Source organism: Blastomyces gilchristii (genome assembly GCF_000003855.2).
Source record: "Blastomyces gilchristii SLH14081 genomic scaffold supercont1.20, whole genome shotgun sequence".
Taxonomy (NCBI): Eukaryota; Fungi; Ascomycota; class Eurotiomycetes; order Onygenales; family Ajellomycetaceae; genus Blastomyces; species Blastomyces gilchristii.
In genome coordinates, this window is record NW_003101663.1 from 1,244,195 (window position 1) to 1,266,752 (window position 22,558).

General features: G+C 28.0%; 1 pseudogene across 1 annotated transcript; it reads left to right on the forward strand.

Annotated features, from left to right (window-relative positions):
• Positions 1–17,727: 17,727 nt before the first annotated feature.
• BDBG_17681 lies at positions 17,728–17,808 on the forward strand (annotated as a pseudogene). Its single transcript has one exon. The product of its transcript is annotated as a tRNA-OTHER (tRNA).
• Positions 17,809–22,558: the final 4,750 nt, after the last annotated feature.

The window sequence follows — 22,558 nt, forward strand, 5'->3', positions numbered from 1 at the left end:
AATTACAATATTTTAACACCTTCTGATACTTTGAAATTATTTGAAAATATTATGACAAAGAAAGAGAGAACAAAGTCTTAAAGATAGACATATTAAATAAGTAGATAGAAAAGAACAGAAAAGAAAAAGTAAAGTAAAGAAAGACTATAATAAAACAATATTATTAAAAGATAGTGTATAGCTGTTTTAACAAACTATATCCGATTAATTTCTCTCTCTTGATATTCAGATATTTCTGAATTTAGTTATTTTCTTATAACTGCTTGAGTTTATGATGAAAAGTCTATTAAGTATTTAATTTCTATCTCAGTTGAGAATAAGAATTTTATATTTAATTAATTTAAATTATACTTCTCTTTCAATCTAACTCTGAGACTATTGTATAATACAGAGTGTATTATAATATACTCAGAATTTTCATTTATATTACAGAATAAGCATTTTATTGAATTAAATCTATCATCAAATCTTTGTATATAAGATTTGAAATAATCATATTCTAGTTTCAGCTGAATTATAGATGAGAATATTTTCTTTTTATATTTAATTAAACAAGATTTTCACTTAGGTTTTATTTCAAATCTTGAATAATATATACTCTTCTTTTATTTCTATCAGCTTTTATTTCACTTATCTAAATAAGATTCTTTTATCTTTCTCTTTATAAAAGATCAGAACACTATTTTTTGAATAGATCTGCTTAATTCTGAACTCTTTTTTACATCTGAATCAGTAAATTCATTATCATGAATATTTATATAAGTAGAAACTTAGTACAGATAAATTATCAGTTTTAATATTCTTCTCTTTTAAATTTTCAAAACTGAGTATAAAATCAGTTTAAGATTTATTTAATTATTATGAATCTGACTATTTCTAAGTCTTTTTAAAGCAGCTTGACTATTAGAGAATATTTATATCTCTTTTAAACTAGTTTCTCTTTTATAAGATTTTATTTCAATGAGCTTGAAAGCTTTCACTATTATAAATAGTTTGTGATTCAAAGGTTGCTTGAGTCAGTGTATGATTAGAGACGTACGCCGGCTTCTTATATACATTATACTAAATTAATTAGTGGCTGTTATAGCCTCTTCACATTCATAAGCATATTCAGAAGTATAAGCATGTTTGACAGCAGCTGTATTATTATTCAGTAGTTGTACATTCTTCTGAATTACATTCTCTCTCATCAGATTCAGTCATGATTATGTAATCATAACATACACTCTAGCTTCATACAGATTAGCACACTACTAGTACTTATAATAGAATAGTTTATCTCTAATTTAGCTAGTATTCTGTATACACTCTCACAAAGAAACTTTCACTATATTATATCACTTATTCACTAACTTTTTTCATTTCTCAATCATCTTCTTTATTATCATCATTATTAAATATTATTATCTTATTCAAGATTTCTATCTCTTCTTCTGTTCAATATCTTCTATCAGTTCATCTATCATATTGTATATATTTCTGATAATAACTCTCTGTTCTTATAACAAGTGTCATTATAGTACTTATATCAGGCAGTTTGTTAACAGTAAGTATAATGTATTGTGAAATGTAACTAGAACTTGTTTATCTTCTAATAATTATTAAAATATACTATTATAAATAACACATTTTCTTCATCTTCTTATACATTCTTGATCTTCTTTTTTCAGTGAGTATCTGATCATGTTTTCTGATCATGTTTTCTAATTATTTTACATGAACATAAATGCTGATATATTTGTTTTAACTTGTATAGAATCTTCATGTATTGACAGATTCATATTCATTAATAATCATGATCTCAATGTAAATCATTGATTGAGAACTTGAGAGATATGATAATGAAGAAATTATCTGTATTATATATTCTGAGTCTCTCACACTTTTCTCTGCTTTCTCTGTTTCTTTCTTTATCACTGTCTTTTAATCTTCTATATCTGTCTCTGTATCTGATTCTCCCGCTTCTGCTACCTCTGTTTCTAAGATTCTTACTTCTACTACTTCTACTTCTTCTGTCTCTGCTGTCTCTGCTTTTATTATCAACTCTCTTCATTTCAAGAAGATATTATATAGACTTGATAAATTACATTTCTTAGTATATACACTCTCACTCTTCTTATTAATCTCTAAAACAATTTATTATATGAAGACTGTATATGATATGACTATCTAAAGCTCAGTTGCAGACATTAATTATTATATTCATTTTAAGTATTTATAATGAGATAATTATTCATTTATATCAGAGAATTACTTCTCTTCTTAATAGTATTAAAATTATAAGTCTTTTCTTTTTTCATCTTTTCTTTCTGACACTAATTTTTCTATTCTTAAAGGAAATTGTTATGAGTTTTATTATATATAAAGTCATAGTATTCACAGACATCAAGAAACTTTTTATAATTATTAAATTTAATATTATAAGTATATTCACTCTAATAGACTGACTGTGTGAGCCCCAGTGGCCGCATGGTTAATGCGGCCACCCGGTAGCGCCTTGGCATGAGAAACCAAGACGCGTGAGTTCGAAACCTGCAGAGAATACATTAAATCCGGAACTCAAGCACCTCAGGTTTCTAATAAATACAGAGGTGTACAAATCGCTTCAATGAATCGCTCTATGTTTCTGGGCTGGGAAGTTATTATCGCATGTATCTAATTGTCACTCCTTTGTATTTTCCTATGTTCTTGTTATCTTGGCGTGGTCTCAACACCTGTATTTCCTTCTGTATAACCAACACTTGACCTGTATTTAACATCACACAAGGACTCATCATAAGCTCCGCTTGCATATGAGTATAATGAAAGAATAATAATAATAATAATAACTGACTGTGTGACCGTGTCTGAGACCAGGATCAGAATATTTAATAATCTTATTATCAATTTAACTGATCTCATTACACTGTTTTAACATTAAATAGTAGTCTCATACTGTTTCAGTAAGACTTACTGTCTACTCTTATCACATTTTTCAAATGAGATCATGATTTTCACTTCTTAATTTAAATTATTTTTATTGCTTTAAATGACTTTAAATCTCATTTAAGTGTTATCAAAAAGTGTTACTTTTTAAAAAATTAAAAATAGTCTAAAAAAAACCTTAAAATGTCTAAAAATAGTAACTTTATGCTAAGAATGAAACTAAATAAGACTAAATGAGATTACTTTCTTACTTTTTCTAAGTTATAGTTCTATTTTGAGATCTGATATATAGTTACTTTACATGTTTTTTTAATAATTAGTCCCAGCGGGATTCACATCAAGAAATGTATAGAATCAGACTAAATGAAATCAAATGTGAAATTCATAGTCTCAGCAGTCAGTCTACACTCTGATGAATATCTTCAGAATGATTAATCTATATCAGTCTATTCTCTGATGTTTATTATCTGACTTTATAATACAGGTGAAGAATATCTGTGTTTTCAGAAATAAGAATATGAATATTGTACTTTTTTACATCTGTGAGTATAAGACTCATATATCTTATCTGAAATATTATTGTAAGAATAAGCTGTTTATATACTGTATTCTACTTTTTATATTTCTCTGTGTCTCTCTCTCTCTTTCTGAGAAGTCTTATGTGTGTTGTAATTATATGTATAACTCTAAGATCAGCAGGTGTTTATTTGATAACTATTCTCATCTCTGATTTTACAGTTTTTATATACTAATAATGATTCTTAGTTGCTTCAGTGTCAGAGACTATTATCATCAGAACAATCACTCCATCACGAACTCGCTCGATTTTTCGAATAAGAACCCGCCGATAGATCCATCGAAAAGCGCTCGATCATACGAGCATTTTGACCCCATCGCCGACTGCATCCCCTGTGTGGTGGTGGAGTTATCCAGCTAAATGTGAACCAGACATTGTTTGAAACTCCTGTGTGGGATTATCCCTCATTCTCCCCTATCACACCACAACCCCGGGCCAAATTGCCATACAAATTGTAAGGTGAAGAGACCTAGTCATATGCATCAATCTTCTTGATTTTGAAAGATCCCTGATCTGTAGTTGTGAAGATATCTGAGAAGCAATCTCTGTGAAAACCCTGTTCATCTTTAATGTTTCAAAACATCAACATCAAGTCCCACCCTCATACTGTCCTTTCTAATCTGGCTCATCTCTGGCAGAAAAATACAAAAAGATACCTCAGTAATAATATCAAGCACATAATTAATGATCACTTCTGAAGTGCAATCTCTGCAGTCTGTCTTCAGTGTATCTAGATATTAATATCAAGTCTCACTCTCATATCATCTCTCTCAATCTGACTCATCTCTGATAGAAAAGTACAAAAAGATATCTCAGCAGCTGTATTCAATACATAATCAGCAGATATAATAACTATAAAATCAGTATATCTCAAGATCTGACTGAGTCTTTGATCTCTGTATAGTGAGATATATTAAATCTAGTTTTAATATCTTAATATTCAATAGATTCTATAAGAGATTGAGAATAGCAATACTAGATTTCTATTGAATTTGAGAATTAACTCTATATTAATATAATCATTGATAAAGTCTTCTATTTTAAGATATAAATAATCAGTTTCTTTACATTCTGCTGATAATATTTATATTATTATATAGAAACAGACTTATATTCTCTATAATATCAAGACTCTGAAGAGAAAAAGTCTTGATAGAGAGTATATAGTAGTATATATCTTAGCAGTTTCTATCTCATTCTTCTGCAGCAGTTAATATAAAAAAAAAAAGATCTTAGAAATAGTTTTTTACTTCTCTTGAAAAAGTAAGATGTTTTTCTCTGAATTTTATACAATATTCTTACAAAGAATTAAAAACAGAGTTATTTTCTATCATAATTTTATATTCTTTTAAGTAAGAATTACTTTTTCAGTGACTGAAGAGCTTTTATTAATACTTAATTTCTTTCTACACTCTTTATTAACTGATTTGAGTTGTATACTTGTTATGTGAGAAGAATTGAATAATTTAGAATAAAATTGAATAGTTTTAATCAATTTCTCTGTAAAAAATTAATTTATTTTTTATTAGTTTTTCTCTTAAAAACTGTCATATTATCTGATTTATTATCAATTAATATCATACTTTTTCTCACTGTATCTTAAGAAAGAGATTGTAAAGATTTTATTGATTTATCTTAAAAATTAATTTTAGTTTATTAGATTCTCTTCAAAAATCTAACCTAGTTACTGAACTAGTGTGAAAAAAATCAGATATTTTATATATAAAAGTCTGTTATTCTTCTTTTGAAATAGTCTGATCAACTTTTCAATTGAAAACAGCATTAGAAATCTCTTAATTGAAACAGTCTGATCAACTTTTCAATTTAAAAGAGTTTAATAAATATCTCAATTGAATTAGTCTGATCAACTTTTCATTGAGTAAGAATAATGAGTTTAAAAGTACACTCAGTTGATGTGAAAAAGAATGCTTTCTCAAATACTATTTCTAAGATTGAAATTCTGAAGAGAAGAAAGAAAGAAGAAATAGAGAAATAACAAGTTCTTGAAATACAGAAACTTAAAAAAGTAAGTAAAATTCTTGAAAAGCAGTGTCTGAGTGAGATGAATGAAGAAGTTCTGTTAATTCTTTATACTCATGTTAGACAACTACAGAAAATGATCAAGTTCAAACTTGAAATTTCAAACACAGTTCTAAAAACTTTGAAAATTTCTAATACAATCACTGACTTCTTATCTTGCTCTTGTTTCTTCTTTTCTACTTCTTCTTCTTCTTTGAATCAGAAGAAAACATATGCTTAAGCAGCTGAATCTGCTGTCTCTAAACCTGCTATCTCAAAACATGCTTAAAATCCTGAGAAAACTGAGAAGAATAATGCTCATACTTCTATTAATAGAAAAGTCAAGAAAAAAATGCAAAAGAAGAAAAACTTTCAAATCTTCAGAAATAGAAGACTTATTCTCAAAGTCTTAAATCAGAATATCTTATAAAGAAACAAGCTAAACTCAAATCTTATTTTCAGAATCAGAAATGAAATTAATCAGCAGTTCTTTTCTCAGTTAATAACTGATATTAAAGTTCAAAAATCAGTTATAGCTTCAATTGAGTCATTCTTCTTTAAAAACTCTATCATTCTGACTACAATATCTGAATTCAGTGCAGAATTTCTTATTCAGAATGAGAATATCTGAAAATCAACAGTAGAATCTTTGTTAAACACAATAATTCTATCTGAGAGAGATGAAAAGTGAGATAAATGCATTCTTTATAACATTTCAGTTGAAATTTTTGACTGTGAAGAAGAAATGCTACTTCTTAAAAATGAATTAGAAGAATATAACTCTATTCAACTGAGAAAAGAGTCTGTATAACTAAATTCAATTAAGTTCAGATAAAGCAGAAGAAATGTCTCTGTTCTAGTATATATAAAAACACTTAAACAGTCAAAGATCTCTGAAGTAAGAGTAGCAGATTTGAAAATAAGAGTTCATGAATACAAAGACTCAAGAATGAATCTCAAAGCTCAAACACAGTGTTCAAACTGTTAAAGATATGAATACTTTACAATCTTCTATTTCAGAGACTCAAAATGTGCATTCTGTGTCAGAGATCATAAAACTAGTGAGCATAAATATGAAATATACTTAAAAAGAGATGAAATATATCAACACACTCTGCTTAAATACTCTAATTGTAAAGAAAAATATACATCTAACTCAAAAGAATGTATGTTTACTTCAAGAACTCAAAAGAACTGAAGAAAAGATGAAGCTCAAAATAAATCTAGAACTGAAGAGAATAGTTAAGTCAGTAAACTCACAACTATAAGCTTAAAAAGAAGAAACTCTTAACTATCTAAATCTTCAAACTTCAATTCTTCAGTTAAATGTAAATAGAATTTGCATTCTCAAACTTCTATTAAGATTAGAGAATTGAGAAATAACTCTGATAATAAACTAGATATAATACAAGCAGTTGAGATTTCTACTTTTCAGAATAGTTATAATCTACTATTTAATAATAGTGATTAGATTCTACTCTACTCTCTTTTAGTATAAATATACAATAAAAATAATAAAAAAAGTTTAAAAACTCTTCAAAAATCACATTTACTCAAAATAATGTGAATAGAAACTTAAATTGTATTTATTCTTGTCTTTAAATTGCATTTGAATAAAAAGTTGATTTTATACTACTTCAGAAGCTGAATTTTAATGCTGAGTAAAAATATATCATTTCTTATTCAAGCTACTACTGCTTTTTATCTCAAAAATCTGAGATAAAGTCAAGAGTAGTGATCTATAAAAGAAAGTGATCAAGATATCAATTTAATCTAAGATTTAATATCATATCTGACTCTGATATTCTGATGAGTGATATTATAGATAAAAAGAATAAGTTTGATACTATACAGCTTATAAATATCTATAATAAAAAGTTATTGAAGAAAAATAATAACATCTGAACAATTGATAGAGAATTTCTGAACATAACTTCATCAAGAAACTCTATAATTGCAGAAGATTTCAATACACATCATCTCTAATGAAATTCAGAATGTAAAAGAGCAGTAAGAGCTGATGATCTGATTAAATAAATCTTTGAACATTCAATAGATTTAGTTAACAAGTCTGATCAATAAACATTCTTTAGAAAAGATATGAAACAGAAATCTATTATAGATTTAATCTTCATATCATAAAATTTAATAGAAAAAAGACTTGTAAACTGATTTATTAATTCAAATGAGACATCAGAATCAGATCATGAGATTATTCAATTTAATATTAAACTGAGTGAGAAATAAATAAGTGAAAATTCTCTTCTCTCTAATCAGTTTAACTTTGAAAAAGCTGACTGAAAGACAGTTGAAGAAAGTATAAAACTGTTAAAATCTGAAAGATAGAATGAGCTGTATTGAAATTCTGATCAAGATATCTCAAATGAAATACTTAAGAATAAAGTGAAGCTCATTACATCTATTATTCTAGTAAGTGTTAAAGATAATATTTCAAAGAAAAAGTCTTCTGAGTATTTAAAATCTTGATAAAATGAGAATATTACATCTAAAAGAAAACAATTGACTACTGCTAGAAGAGATTGAAAGAATGATATAATTTCTGATAAAGAGTTTAAAGCTGTCAGAAATGAATATTTTTCAGATATTAAAAAAGCTAAAACAGACTGCTGAAATAAATTTCTTAAAGAAGTATAAGAAAAAGAAGTTTTTAAAGCTTTTAACTATACTAAAACAAGAAGTGTAGCAAAACTTTCAATCTTAGAATATAAGTTTCAGAATGAATCATATACAGCAAACTCTTTTGAGAAAAAATATCAAGCTTTTATAAGAACTCTCTTTCAAAACTCATCAGATTCAGATTCAGAGAAAGAGAATATATCACTTCTTAACTATATTAATAAAAATAACTGAGAATAATCTGATCTTACTCAAGATAAATTAGAGTCAGATATCTTCTCAAGTTCAGTTAAGACTGCTGCAGAGCCTGATTCAATTAATCACTTAATTATTCAAAATATATACTCATACTTAAAGAATGAATATTTTGAGCTCTTTTTCAATCTCTTGAAAAATGAATATCATTCTGAATGCTGAAGAGAAGTCACTGAAGTGATTCTTATAAAATTTAATAGAAAAACTTCAATTCTCAAGTTATATAGAGTAATATCTCTATTGAACTGTCTAGAAAAGGTTTTAGAAAAGATAATAGCTACTTAACTATTTTTTATAAGCTCTATCAGTAATTCTCTTTTATTCAGTGAATAAATGAAAGATAGAAAACAGTGTTCTATAATTAACACTATTCTCTCAGTTATTTATAATATTTAAATAGCAAAGTATGAAGATCTGATCTCAACTGCAGTTTTTATTGATATAAAAGAAGTATTTGATTATATTTCAAAGTCAAAGTTAATTCAGATATTGAAGATGTTAAAACTGTGACTTTCTCTAATAAAATGAGTTAACTGTTTTATATCTAAAAGAATGATATAACTTTTCTTTAATGAAATGAAACAAGACAAGACTGAGATAAAAATAGAAGTATCATAAGAATCTTTAATCTCACTTATTTTATTTACAATATACACTGCATATCTGTTCAAAAATAGAAATATAAGAATAGTGCAATCTTCAAGTTATATAAATGATATTGATCTAGTCTACAGCTTAAAAACTATCAAAGAGAATTTGAAAGTGATTGAAGAAGCTGCAGAGAAAATCTTTATTAGAGTAGATATCAATTAAATTTAATTTAATATAAATAAAACTGAGTTAATTCATTTCTTTTCTAGATTCAATGAGAAAGAACTATCTCTAACTCTTTTAAATAGAGAGATTAAACCCAGTGTAAATGTCAAATAATTAGAAGTATGATTAAACTTCAAGTTGAATTTTAAATATTATATTCAACAAAGAACTGTCAAGGCAGAAAGACTATTGAACAACATAATCAGACTATCAAATACAGAGAGAGATCTATTCTTCCAGACTATGAGACAGTTATATATAGTCTGTATTACATCAGTAGCTGATTATGAAGTTTAAGTTTAATGAAATAATTAAGAGAATTTCACTGAACTCTTTCAAAGTCTGTAAAACAGAGTCTTGAGAAGAATTCTGAGAGTATTTAAATCATCTTCTATTAAAGTAATGAAAATTGAAGCTTCAATTCCTTCTTCTGCTATTAGATTTGAAAAGGCCTGTATGAACTATACTCTGAGAGTTATAAAGATGAGCTTAAATCATATAATCAGAGAAAGAGTCTCTTCTTTATTTTCATCAATTAACTCTGAAAATGAACTGAACTGAATTGAAATAGATTTCTTGATTGAAATGAAAATAATTCTTCAAAGAAAATGTCTTCTCAACTGTACAAACTATACTCCCTGATTAAAAATCAATTTTCTTCTTTAAATGTTGAAAAAGTTGATCATGAGAAGTTATCTCTCTGAAGAGAAAAGCTTGAATCTCTTATAGACTTATAAATAAGTGAACTATTAAAAGAGAAAGAATATGAACAGTATTTAAAGAGAATTTCTATAATTAATATAAAAGACTCTATTCTGATTTATTCAGATGACTTAAAAAATGAGAATTTAAATAGATTAGATACAGACATTACTTATACTGAAGATAATATTAATTTTATCTCAGATTTCTGAAATCTAGACTGTGAATCTGAGATCTTTGATGCTGAACTATTTACAATAGTGAAAGCTTTCAAACTCATAGAAATAAAATCTTATAAAAGAGAAAATAGTTTAAAAGAGGTATAAATATTCTCTGATAGTTAAGCTGCTTTAAAAAGACTTGAAAATAGTCAGATTCATAATGAGTAAATGAATCTTGAACTGATCTTAAACTCTGTTTTGAAAATTCAAAAGAGAAGAATATCAAAGCTGATAATTTATCTGCACTGAGTCCCTGCTCATATAAATATTCATAGCAATGAATTGACTGATTCAGCTGTAAAAAAGAGTGCAGAATTAAGCAGATCTATTCAAAAAATTGTGTTCTGATCTTTTATAAAGAGAAAAATAAAAGAATCTTGTCTAGATAAGTGAAATGAAAGCTGACAGAAATAAAAGAAGAGTATACATTATTCAAGATTTGAAATAAAACTCAAGTGAAAATCTTGTTCAATTAAATATAAAAAGAAAATATTCTCATCTATAATACAGCTGAAACTAGGATATAGCTATCTCAAATCTTATATACAAAGATTTGATGATAGATTTGACTCAATAGAATGCTCATTCTGCAGTACAAATAAGAATTCTGAGTATATTATAATACACTATACATTATACAATAGTCTCAGAGCTAGAATGAAAGAGAAGTATAATCTAAATCAATTAAATATGAGATTCTTATTCTCAACTGAGATAGAAATTAAATACTTAATAGACTTTCTATCAGAAACTCAAGCAGCTACAAGAAAATGACTAAATTCAGAATTATCTGAATATGAAGAGGAGAAAATCAATCAGATATAGTCTGTCAAAACAGCTATATACTATCTTTTAATAATTTGTTTTATTACAGTCTCTTATTACTTTATCTTTTCCTTTCAATTTCTTTCTATCTATCTATTTAATGTGTCTATCTTTAAGACTGTGTTCTCTTTCTCTTTTCCTTTGTCATGATATTGTTAAATGATTTCAAAGTATCAGAAGATGTTAAAACACTGCAATTTGTAAACAGTTTTTATATTCTGAGCTGAAATTTTCTGATTTTGCATATCTGAAATTGATGAATGTATAATAGTTAACTTTACAGATATAGAAAAAACCCTGAGAACTAAAAGTTCTCAGATAGATGTCATAGTCTCTGACTGTATACATCTATAATTGAAGAAGAATAATAATAATAATAGTGTCAGAGACTATTCTAATCAAAGATAATAACACTGCTGAGATCACTCTCTCTTACTCTTAAGCTTCTCTTATCATTCTCTCTCTCTCTTCTGTAGAGAAGGTTTTGTGCACACTGAATTATAGTTCTGAGTGACTTCTACTGTTATTTATTCAGTTCTGTGTCTTCTTTCTCTTTCGTTTCTTCTATCTCTGCTCTCTCTGTTCTAACTTCTGATTCTGTAAGTCTTACACTCTTCTTCAATTTTTCTATGTACATGTGTACACATTTTTATATTAGTATTTCAGCTAATCTTGTAATAAATAATATTAATATTATATACAGAGTGATAGAGAAATCAGAGACATGTGTGATATTATTATAAGAGCAGCTTATAACTCTTAAATTTTTTACAGATCTTGAGTTTTGGAATTTTCTTTGTTTTTGATGTTTTTTAAGTGATATGATGTTGAAAATAGATTAAATGTGTAATGTATGAAAATGAATGAAGTGTATATGATAATATTTATCTTTTACAGCTGACTCTTATAGTTGATAATCAATTCATTATCTCTTTTCTTTCTTACACTTGTTCTTTGTCTGCTAGTCACTACTCTTATATAATCTCTATATAATACAGTGTTCAGTGACTAGATTTAGCAGCTTTCATCTCTTGTAATTCTATCTTATACATTATACTATCTCTCTTCACTCACTCAGATTACTACAGTGAACAGCTTATTGAAACTAATCTTATTCACTCTCTAAGTGTTTTCAGAGATTGAAATGACTTGATCTCATATATCTGTGAATGTTTCAGATGCTTTATTCTCTGTTATCTTTATAATTAAACTGATGTAAACAGTTAAATTCAACTCTGAATTTCTTTTTTTTCTGCAATCTGACTTATATATAAGTCTGTTACTCTGAGACTGCTCTTTACTGTATTGCACTCACTATCTACAGTGTGTTATTATACAATCAGCTACAGTCTTATTACTTATTGAGATATGATATTCATCTGATTTCTTCATTTCTTCTCATTCTTTTCTTATAATTGTGAAAAGATCAGAATAAGTGAGATCATCTGATTTATAAGTATCTATGATTTCTCTTACTTTATGAGACTTTTTAATTATAAGTCTCTTCATTTTCAATGCTGATAATAGTGCTATGAATAATTATAATTCACTCAGATCTTATATTTTTACTTTTATAAGATATGAATCATTTATTAAGTTGTATAAGATCTGTCTCTCTAATTATTTCAATGCATATATTCTCAGAGAATGTGATTAAAGTATTTTATATAACTTAAATCATCTAGATTGAAACTTCTCAGAACTCTTATTATATACAAGAACTTATATTTTCATCTTGAGACTTAATTTCTTAACTAGTGAGTCTTATATTCTTTTCAATTGAATTGCTCAGTTCAGAAGCAACTTATTAGCTTTTACATATATATGACTGATCTCTTTCAATCTTGAACTTATAATCTCACACAGTATTTCATAGTTAATATAGATCTCATTATATAGAAACTTTGTCACTATCTTCTCTATCATCTCTGACACTGCTTTCACAACTGATCAGTCAGTAGTATAGTCAATAGCAGTAATTATTTAATAATTTTCATTTGATATTCACAGTAGTATGTCTATGAGATTCATCTCTCATTGTTTAAATGATTGTATTATACATTTCATCTGATGTTATACTTTCTTACATTCTAATTCTCTCTTAGATTTCTTCACAACCTGATAATTCAGATACTTATGAGTATATATCTGAATGTTCTCAGTCATGCTTGACCAGTACACTCTTGATTTAAGTACACTTATGAGTTCAGAGCTTTCTAAGTGACTGAATTCCTTGTGCATTCAAGTTATTAAGTCATGTTTAAATGAATATTCTAGATAGAGAGCTTCTGCATATTCTAGATTACAGTAAAGTATATCATCATTTTTCAATTTTCTTAGCTTGAAGTTTGAAAGCATCTCTTCTACTACTTTCATAAGATACTTATCATTCAACATCTTACTATTTTTTATGTAAGAGATTAGTGTATTCACTCATTCTAATTTCTTACATCTTCTCAGTGTATTTAATATGAACTTCTCTTATATCTGATTCACAGAATTCTCACTTATGAAATCAGATCTGTAACTGATTACATCAGATATCACAGTATTTAATTTCTTTCAGTATTTAATATACAGATTATACACTTGAAACTCTGAGATTCAATATACTAAGTATTTGAAAGATTTTATTATTAATTGTAGATAGACAAGGCTTTCATAATCTGTGATTATCATTATTATATGTCTATTGTTAATATATCTATCTTATAATATCAACATATACTTGATTACTAGGAATTTCTTTTCATGTACTGACTAATTGAGCTCAGCATCTGATAGTTTTCTATTATCATATATCACTGAGTGCAGCTTGCTGTTCTTACTCATCTGCAGAACAGTGTCTCTGATAGCTTATTCAGATGTGTCTATCTCAATGTAGAAAGATTTATCATAATCTGATTGAATAAACACTGAGAATAGTATTATACATTCTCTCAGTGTGAGAAAAACCTCTTTATATACAGTATTTTAGATAATTGAATAAAACTTCTTCTTCTGCAGATCAGTATCTGTTTCTCTTAAGAGATCTGAGAGTGATGCAGCTATTTATATGAAATCTTTGATAAATCTGCAGTAATATGAGATCATTATTATTATTATTATTCTTTAATTATAGATGTATGCAGTCAGAGACTATGACATCTATCTGAGAACTAAAATTTCTCAGGGTTTTTCCTATATCTATAAAGTTAACTATTATACATTCATCAATTTCAGATATGCAAAATCAGAAAATTTCAGCTCAGAATACAAAAACTGTTTACAAATTACAGTATTTTAACATCTTCTGATACTTTGAAACCATTTGACATGACAAAAAGAAAAGAGAACACAGTCTTAAAGATAGATACATTAAATAGATAGATAGAAAAGAATAGAAAGAAAAAAGTAAAGTAAAATAATGAGAGACTGTAATGAAATGAATTATTGAAAGATAGTATATAGCTGTTTTAACAGACTATATCTGATCAATTTCCTTCTCTTCATATTGAGATATTTCTAAATTCAGTCATTTTCTTGTAGCTGCTTGAGTTTCTGATAGAAAGTCTATTAAGTATTTAATTTCTATCTCAGTTGAGAATAAGAATCTTATATTTAATTGATTTAGATTATACTTCTCTTTCAATCTGACTCTGAGACTATTGTATAATGCACAGTGTATTATAATATACTCAGAATTCTCATTTGTATTACAGAATAATCATTCTATTGAATCAAATCTATGATCAAATCTTTGTATATAAGATTTGAAATAGTCATGTTCTAATTTCAGCTATATTATAGATGAGAATATTTTCTTTTTATATTTAATTAAACAAGATTTTCACTTGAGTTTTATTTCAAATCTTGAATAATGTATACTCTTCTTTTGTTTCTGTCAGCTTTCATTTCACTTGTCTAAACAAGATTCTTTTATTTTTCTCTTTATAAAAGATTAGAACATAATTTTTTGAACAGATCTGCTTAATTCTGAATCTTTTTTTACAGCTAAATCAGTCAATTCATTATCATAAATATTCATATGAGCAGGAACTCAGTGTAGATGAATTATCAGCTTTGATATTCTTCTCTTTTGAATTTTTAAAATGAAGTTTAGAATCAGTTCAAGATTCAGTTGATTATTATGAATCTGACTATTTCTAAGTCTTTTTAAAGCAGCTTGACTGCCCCGATGGCCGAATGGTTAATGCGGCCACTCAGTAGCGCCTTGGCGTGGGAAACCAGGGCGTGTGGGTTCGAAACCCGCAGGGAATACATTAAATCCGGAACTCAAGCACCTCAGGTTTCTAATAAATACAGAGGTGTACAAATCGCTTCAATAAAATTGCTCTATGTTCCGGGGCTGGGAAGTTATTATCGCATGTATTTAATTGTCACTTCTTTGTATTTTCTATGTTCTTGTTATCTTGATGTGGTCTCAACACCTGTATTTCCTTCTGTATAATCAACACTTGACCTGTATTTAACATCACGCAAGGACTCATCATAAGCTCTGCTTGCATATGAGTATAATGAAATAATAATAATAATAATAATAATAATAAAGTAGCTTGACTATCAGAGAATATTTATATCTCTTTCAAACTATTTTCTCTTTTATGAGATTTTATTTCAATAAGTTTGAAAGCTTTCACTATTATAAATAGTTCAGCATCAAAGACTTCAGATTCACAGCCTAAATTTCAGAAATCTGAGATAAAATTAATATTATCTTCAGTATAAGCAATGTCTGTATCTAATCTATTTAAATTCTTATTTTTTGAGTTATCTGAATAAATCAGAATAGAGTCTTTTATATTGACTGTAGAAATTCTCTTCAAATGCTGTTCATATTCTTTCTCTTTAGATAGTTCACTTATTTATAAGTTTATAAGATATTTAAGCTTTTCTCTTCAGAGAGATAACTTCTCATGATCAACTTGTTCAATATTTAAAGAAGAAAATTGATTTTTAATCAGTGAGTATAGTCTATACAGTTGAGAAGATATTTTCTTTGAAGAATTATTTTCATTTTAATCAAGAAATCTATTTCAATTCAGTTCATTTTCAGAGTTAACTGATGAAAATGAGAAAGAGACTCTTTCTCTGATTATATGATTTAAGCTTATCTTTATAACTCTCAGAGCATAGTTTATATAGGTCTTTTCAAATCTAATAGTAGAAGAGAGAATCAAAGCTTCAATTTTCATTACTTTAATAGAAGATGATTTGAATGCTCTCAGAATTCTTCTCAAAGCTCTGTTTTACAGACTGTGAAAGAGTTCAGTGAAATTTTCTTGATTATTTTATTAAACTCTCATTTGATCTGGTCTCATACATTTCTTGGCGTGAATCCCGCTGGGACTGGCTATCAAAAAAACATGTAAAGTGACTATATATCAGATCTTAAAATGAAATCATGACTTGAAAAAAATAAGAAAGTGATCTCATTTGATCCCATTTAGTTCTATTCTTGGCATAAAGTTACTATTTTTAGACATTTTAAGGTTTTTTTTAGACTATTTTTAATTTTTTAAAAAGTAACACTTTTTGATAACACTTAAATGAGATTTAAAGTCATTTAAAGCAATAAAAATAATTTAAATTGAGAAGTAGAAATCATGATCTCATTTGAAAAATGTGATAAGAGTAGACAGTAAGTCTCACTGAGACAGTATGAGACTACTATCTAATGTTAAAACCGTGTAATGAGATCAGTTGAATTGGTAATAAGACTATCAAAAAATCTAGTCCTGGTCTCAGACATGGTCACACGGTCAGTCTAACTATCTCTAACTCTTTTAAATAGAGAGATTAAACCCAGTGTAAATGTCAAATGATTAAACTTCAAGTTGAATTTTAAGTATCACATTCAACAGAGAACTGTCAAGGCAGAAAGACTATTGAACAACATAATCAGACTATCAAATACAGAGAGAGGTCTATTCTTCCAGGCTATGAGACAGTTATATGTAGCCTGTATTACATCAGTAGCTGATTATGAAGTTTAAGTTTGATAGAATAATCAAGGGAATTTCACTGAACTCTTTCAAAGTCTGTAAAACAGAGTCTTGAGAAGAATTCTAGAAGCATTCAAATCATCTTCTATTAAAACAATGGAAATTGAAGCTTCAATTCCTTCTCCTGCTATTAGATTTGAAAAGGCCTGTATAAACTATGCACTGAGAGTTATAAAGATGAGCTTAAATTATATAATCAGAGAAAGAGTCTCTTCTTCATTTTCATCAATTAACTCTGAAAATGAACTGAATTGAAATAGATTTCTTGATTGAAATGAAAATAATTCTTCAAAGAAAATGCCTTCTCAACTTTACAGACTATGCTCTCTGATTAAAAATCAATTTTCTTCTTTAAATATTGAAAAAGTGAATCATGAGAAGTTATCTCTCTGAAGAGAAAAGCTTGAATCTCTTATAAACTTATAAATAAGTGAACTATTAAAAGAGAAAGAATATGAACAGCATTTGAAGAGAATTTCTATAATCAATATAAAAGACTCTATTCTGATTTATTCAGATGACTCAAAAAATGAGAATCTGAATAGATTAGATGCAGACATTGCTTATACTGAAGATAATATTAATTTTATCTCAGATTTCTGAAAGCTAGGCTGTGAATCTGAAGTCTTTGATACTGAACTATTTGCAATAGTGAAAGCTTTCAAACTCATAGAATAAAATCTTATAAAAGAGAAAATAGTTTGAAAGAGGCATGAATATTCTCTGATAGTCAAGCTGCTTTAAAGCCAGCGTGGCCCAGTTGGTAAGACTGATAACCAAGGCCGCACACATTAGAGGTGCGTGGGTTCGAATCCCACTGCTGGCACCTGCCACTTCTTATCCATGAAAGCCCTCATGTAATAGAGGCTGAGCCTAATTAGTAAGGCTTGGTGTGGGGTAGAACTCTCTACTGCAAGCCAAGCCACTAGTTAAGTGAGATCCTGCGAACACCCACCAGGGCTGGCATGAAATGTCAATGTCCTACTATTCTACTATGCACCTGTCAAGGTTCTAATGATATAGAGCCAAGCCTAATGTAGTGGTTATACACTACTTAAGCAAGTCCCTAACTAGGGCTGTCATTGGAGCCTAGCTCCCCCCCAAATACAGAGAATGATTTTAAAAACCACCTGACTAGCAGGCCTAGACGCGCATCTAGGCCCTAGGCAGGGCACTCTGATAGGCTAGAGCCTGCAAGCTCCCTGTCAAGCCCTAATACTGGCAGGGAGAACTGCAGTCATCAAGTCTATGATTAGTCTCTAACACAGGGCGAGGCCACAACAGCTGATTGGTAGGCCTATGAGCATCTAATGAGGCCGAGATCAGCAACTGGATGCTTGATGTGTGTGCTATCAAGTGAGCAGTGACAGCCACTAACTAACACCCCTGGAAATTAGTGGCTGGCCTGAGAGGACAGACGCGGTGATCGGTTAATTATAGAGGGTTAAATGTAATTAGCTTAAGATGCATCCTGCGGGTGGCTAGCGCCCGTAGTTGAAAGAGAAGTATAATCTAAATCAATTAAATATGAGATTCTTATTCTCAACTGAGAGAGGAATTAAATACTTAATAGACTTTCTATCAGAAACTTAAGCAGCTATAAGAAAATGACTAAATTCAGAATTATCTGAATATAAAGAGAAGAAAATCAATCAGATATAGTTTGTTAAAACAGCTATATACTATCTTTTAATAATTTGTTTTATTACAGTCTTTCTTTACTTTATCTTTTTCTTTCAATTTCTTTCTGTCTATTTATTTAATGTGTCTATCTTTAAGACTGTGTTCTCTTTTCCTTTGTCATGATATTGTCAAATGATTTCAAAGTATCAGAAGATGTTAAAACACTGCAATTTGTAAACAGTTTTTGTATTCTGAGCTGGAATTTTCTGATTTTACATATCTGAAATTGATGAATGTATAATAGTTAACTTTACAGATATAGGAAAAACTCTGAGAACTTTTAGTTCTCAGATAGATGTTATAGTCTCTGACTGCATACATCTATAATTGAAGAATAATAATAATAATAAGCTGCTTTAAAAAGACTTAGAAATAGTCAGATTTATAATGATTAAATGAATCTTAAACTGATCTTAAACTCTGTTTTGAAAATTCAAAAGAGAAGAATATCAAAGCTGATAATTCATCTACACTGAGTTCCTGCTCATATGAATATTCATGGCAATGAATTGACTGATTCAGCTGTAAAAAAGAGTGCAGAGTTAAGCAGATCTATTTAAAAAATTATATTCTGATCTTTTATAAAGAGAAAAATAAAAGAATCTTGTTTAGACAAGTGAAATGAAAGCTGGTAGAAACAAAAGAAGAGTATACATTATTTAAGATTTGAAACAAAACCCAAGTGAAAATCTTGTTTAATTAAATGTAAAAAGAAAATATTCTCATCTATAATACAGCTGAAACTAGAACATCGCTATTTTAAATCTTATATACAAAGATTTGATGATAGATTGAACTCAATAGAATGCTCATTCTGTAATACAAATGAGAATTCTGAGTATATTGTAATACACTGTGCATTATACAATAGTCTCAGAGTCAGATTGAAAGAGAAGTATGATCTAAATCAATTAAATATGAGATTCTTATTCTCAACTGAGACAGGAATTAAATACTTAATAGAGTTTCTATCAGAAACTCAAGCAGCTATAAGAAAATAGCTAAATTCAGAATTATCTGAATATGAAGAGAAGGAAATCAATCTGATATAGTCTGTTAAAACAGCTATACACTATCTTTTAATAATTTATTTTGTTATAGTCTCTCTTTACTTTATCTTTTTCTTTCAATTTCTTTCTATCTATCTATTTAATGTGTCTATCTTTAAGACTGTGTTCTTTTTCTCTTTTCCTTTGTCATGATATTGTCAAATGATTTTAAAGTATCAGAAGATGTTAAAACACTGCAATTTATAAACAGTTTTTATATTCTGAGCTGGAATTTTCTGATTTTGCATATCTGAAATTGATGAATGGATAATAGTTAACTTTACAGATATAGGAAAAACCCTGAGAACTTTTAGTTCTCAGGTAGATGTCATAGTCTCTGACTGCATACATCTATAATTGAAGAATAATAATAATAATAATATGCTGAAGTATTCAGTTCAGAAATAATTAACATGCAGAGAAAGAGTTTATCTACTCAGATTAACTTCTGTTATAAATTTATAGTCTTTATATTATCTTGATTACCTGAATTTTACAGGTATCTGAAGACTTATCTCTTATTAATAATGAGATTGTAGAAATGCACTGCAGTGTGAGAACTGTTAATAAAAAACCTAGACATATTTACATATATCTGATCAGAGATTGTGTGAGTAGAGAGAGAGTAATTATAGGCCTGTAGAGCTACAGAGAGCACTAACAGCACTGAGAGCATTACAGAAACTGTCAGCTAGAGTCTGTAAGAAATTACTTACAAAGAGACTTACAGTAAAGAGTGAGACTGCACTGCTTAGAGTTAGAGATCAATCTGAGAGAGATATAAGATTAACTACTGATCTGAAGATCAGATATGATGATACAACTGAGAGAAATAAAGATGCTATTATAAGTGATAACACTTCTGCTTCATCTGCTGATAAAAAGTAATCAGAGAAGTTATAGAAATACTTATAAGAAGCTCAGCAGTAATCAGACATTATTTATAAAGATATTAACATTGAAAAAATTTTTATTCTTGAGAAGTTCTTGAATTAATATATAAATATTATTAGAAACACTCTCTCTCTATTATCTGAATGAAAACACTTTGTGAATGAATGAGAATACTTACAGTTTATAAGAATGAGAGCTATTATAGAATAAGAGAAAAGAAGATAAGATTCTGCAGACAGATCTGTAGTATTTATACTACTTTAAAGAGGTTTATTTATACTATGAATGATTCTGTAGAACAGTCAGATTACTCTTGTAAATAAAGAGTGATTATAAATTACAGATCTGAATCTTTCTATAAAACTACAAAGAGTCATTACAGACTATAGACATCTTAATTCTACAATTCTACAGAGTTAATGAAAGAATGAAAAATTCCTCACAATTCTACAGTATCAAAAAATGATGATTTATAAGAATAAGTAAAAGATGAACTTATAAATACTTCTCTTTAATAAGAATAATCTCATAGAAAGTAATTCATCTGCAGAATGAATCTGTAATTCAAAGATTGCTTGAGTCAGCGTACAATTACAGGCGTACACTGGCCTCTTATATACATTATCTAAATTAATTAGTGGCCGCTAGAGCCCCTTTACATTCATAAGTGTGTTTAGAAGCAGTTATGTTATTATTCAGCAGTTATATATTCTTCTGAATCATATTCTCTCTCTTATCTCAGTAAACTCAGCCACTTCACTCCGAGCTAACTCAATTCAAACTACTGCTACTTTCTGCCAAGTCCTGCTAACATCTGAGTTAATCAACTGTCACAGAGCTTATACTAAATCTAAATGAGACATCTTCAGCAAACTCTTTGTGAAGTGTCTGAGAAAAAACAGTTTCTATTTATTAGTAACACAGAAACAATTTACTTCAATCATAATATTTAAGATAGAATCACTGTGTAACATCACTTATACATTATTTCTCTATTATCTTAAAGAATTAATTTTTCAATTTTCTGTTAATTAATGTAATTTTTATCTGAAAATATATATATTCTGAGTATGAAGTATTGCATTGAAAACTGCTACTATGATTTTAAATATAGGAATAATTTACTAATTTTTCAACTATAATCATATCTAGTCATTTAATATCTTAATCTTGCTATTAAAACATCTATTCAGTCATCAGAGACTATAGTTAAAGCACTGAGTGTATTTTTCAGTAACTTTCAACAACTTCTGACAACTTCTGATCTCTTGACAATCTCATATAGTATATTAACTTATAATAACTTCTGACAACTTCTGAGATCTTCTGACAACTTCTGAATCAATTATATAACACTTCTTTTTAACAGCTGAGTCACTTTTTAATAGCTGAGTCAGACAACATCTCATCAACTGCATTAAATATGATCAAGAAGAATTGAAGAAAACATGTAAGTCAGCTATAATAGCAGCTTCAAAAGTCATCATTAAAGTAAATACTTTCAATGAATATTAAAGATATGTTAAAACTTATTATAAGCAATATCAGATCAGATAGTATTGATAAATAATAGAATATTATTCAGTATTATCTTTAATAAATACTTCAAGATCTGCATTCAGATTCTGAGTGTACTCTTCAGTTATATATAGAACAAGTCTGTATACTTCAGTATATAATATATAAATATAGTAACACTTTATTCATTATCAGAACTGACTATGAAAAGAGTCTTATTCTTCAATTCTATACAATTCTGACAGAAAAGATAATCATTTAACTGATTTCTCTAAACAAGCTTAGTGATCAGTAAATAAGAGATATAGCATAGTTTTTCAGTACTAATTCTTATCTGATCAGTGCTGATAATCTTCAGAGATAAGAAGACTTACTCAAATACATTCAACAGAGTTAGTATACACATATACTACTCAGTTCAGAGTAAGCTCT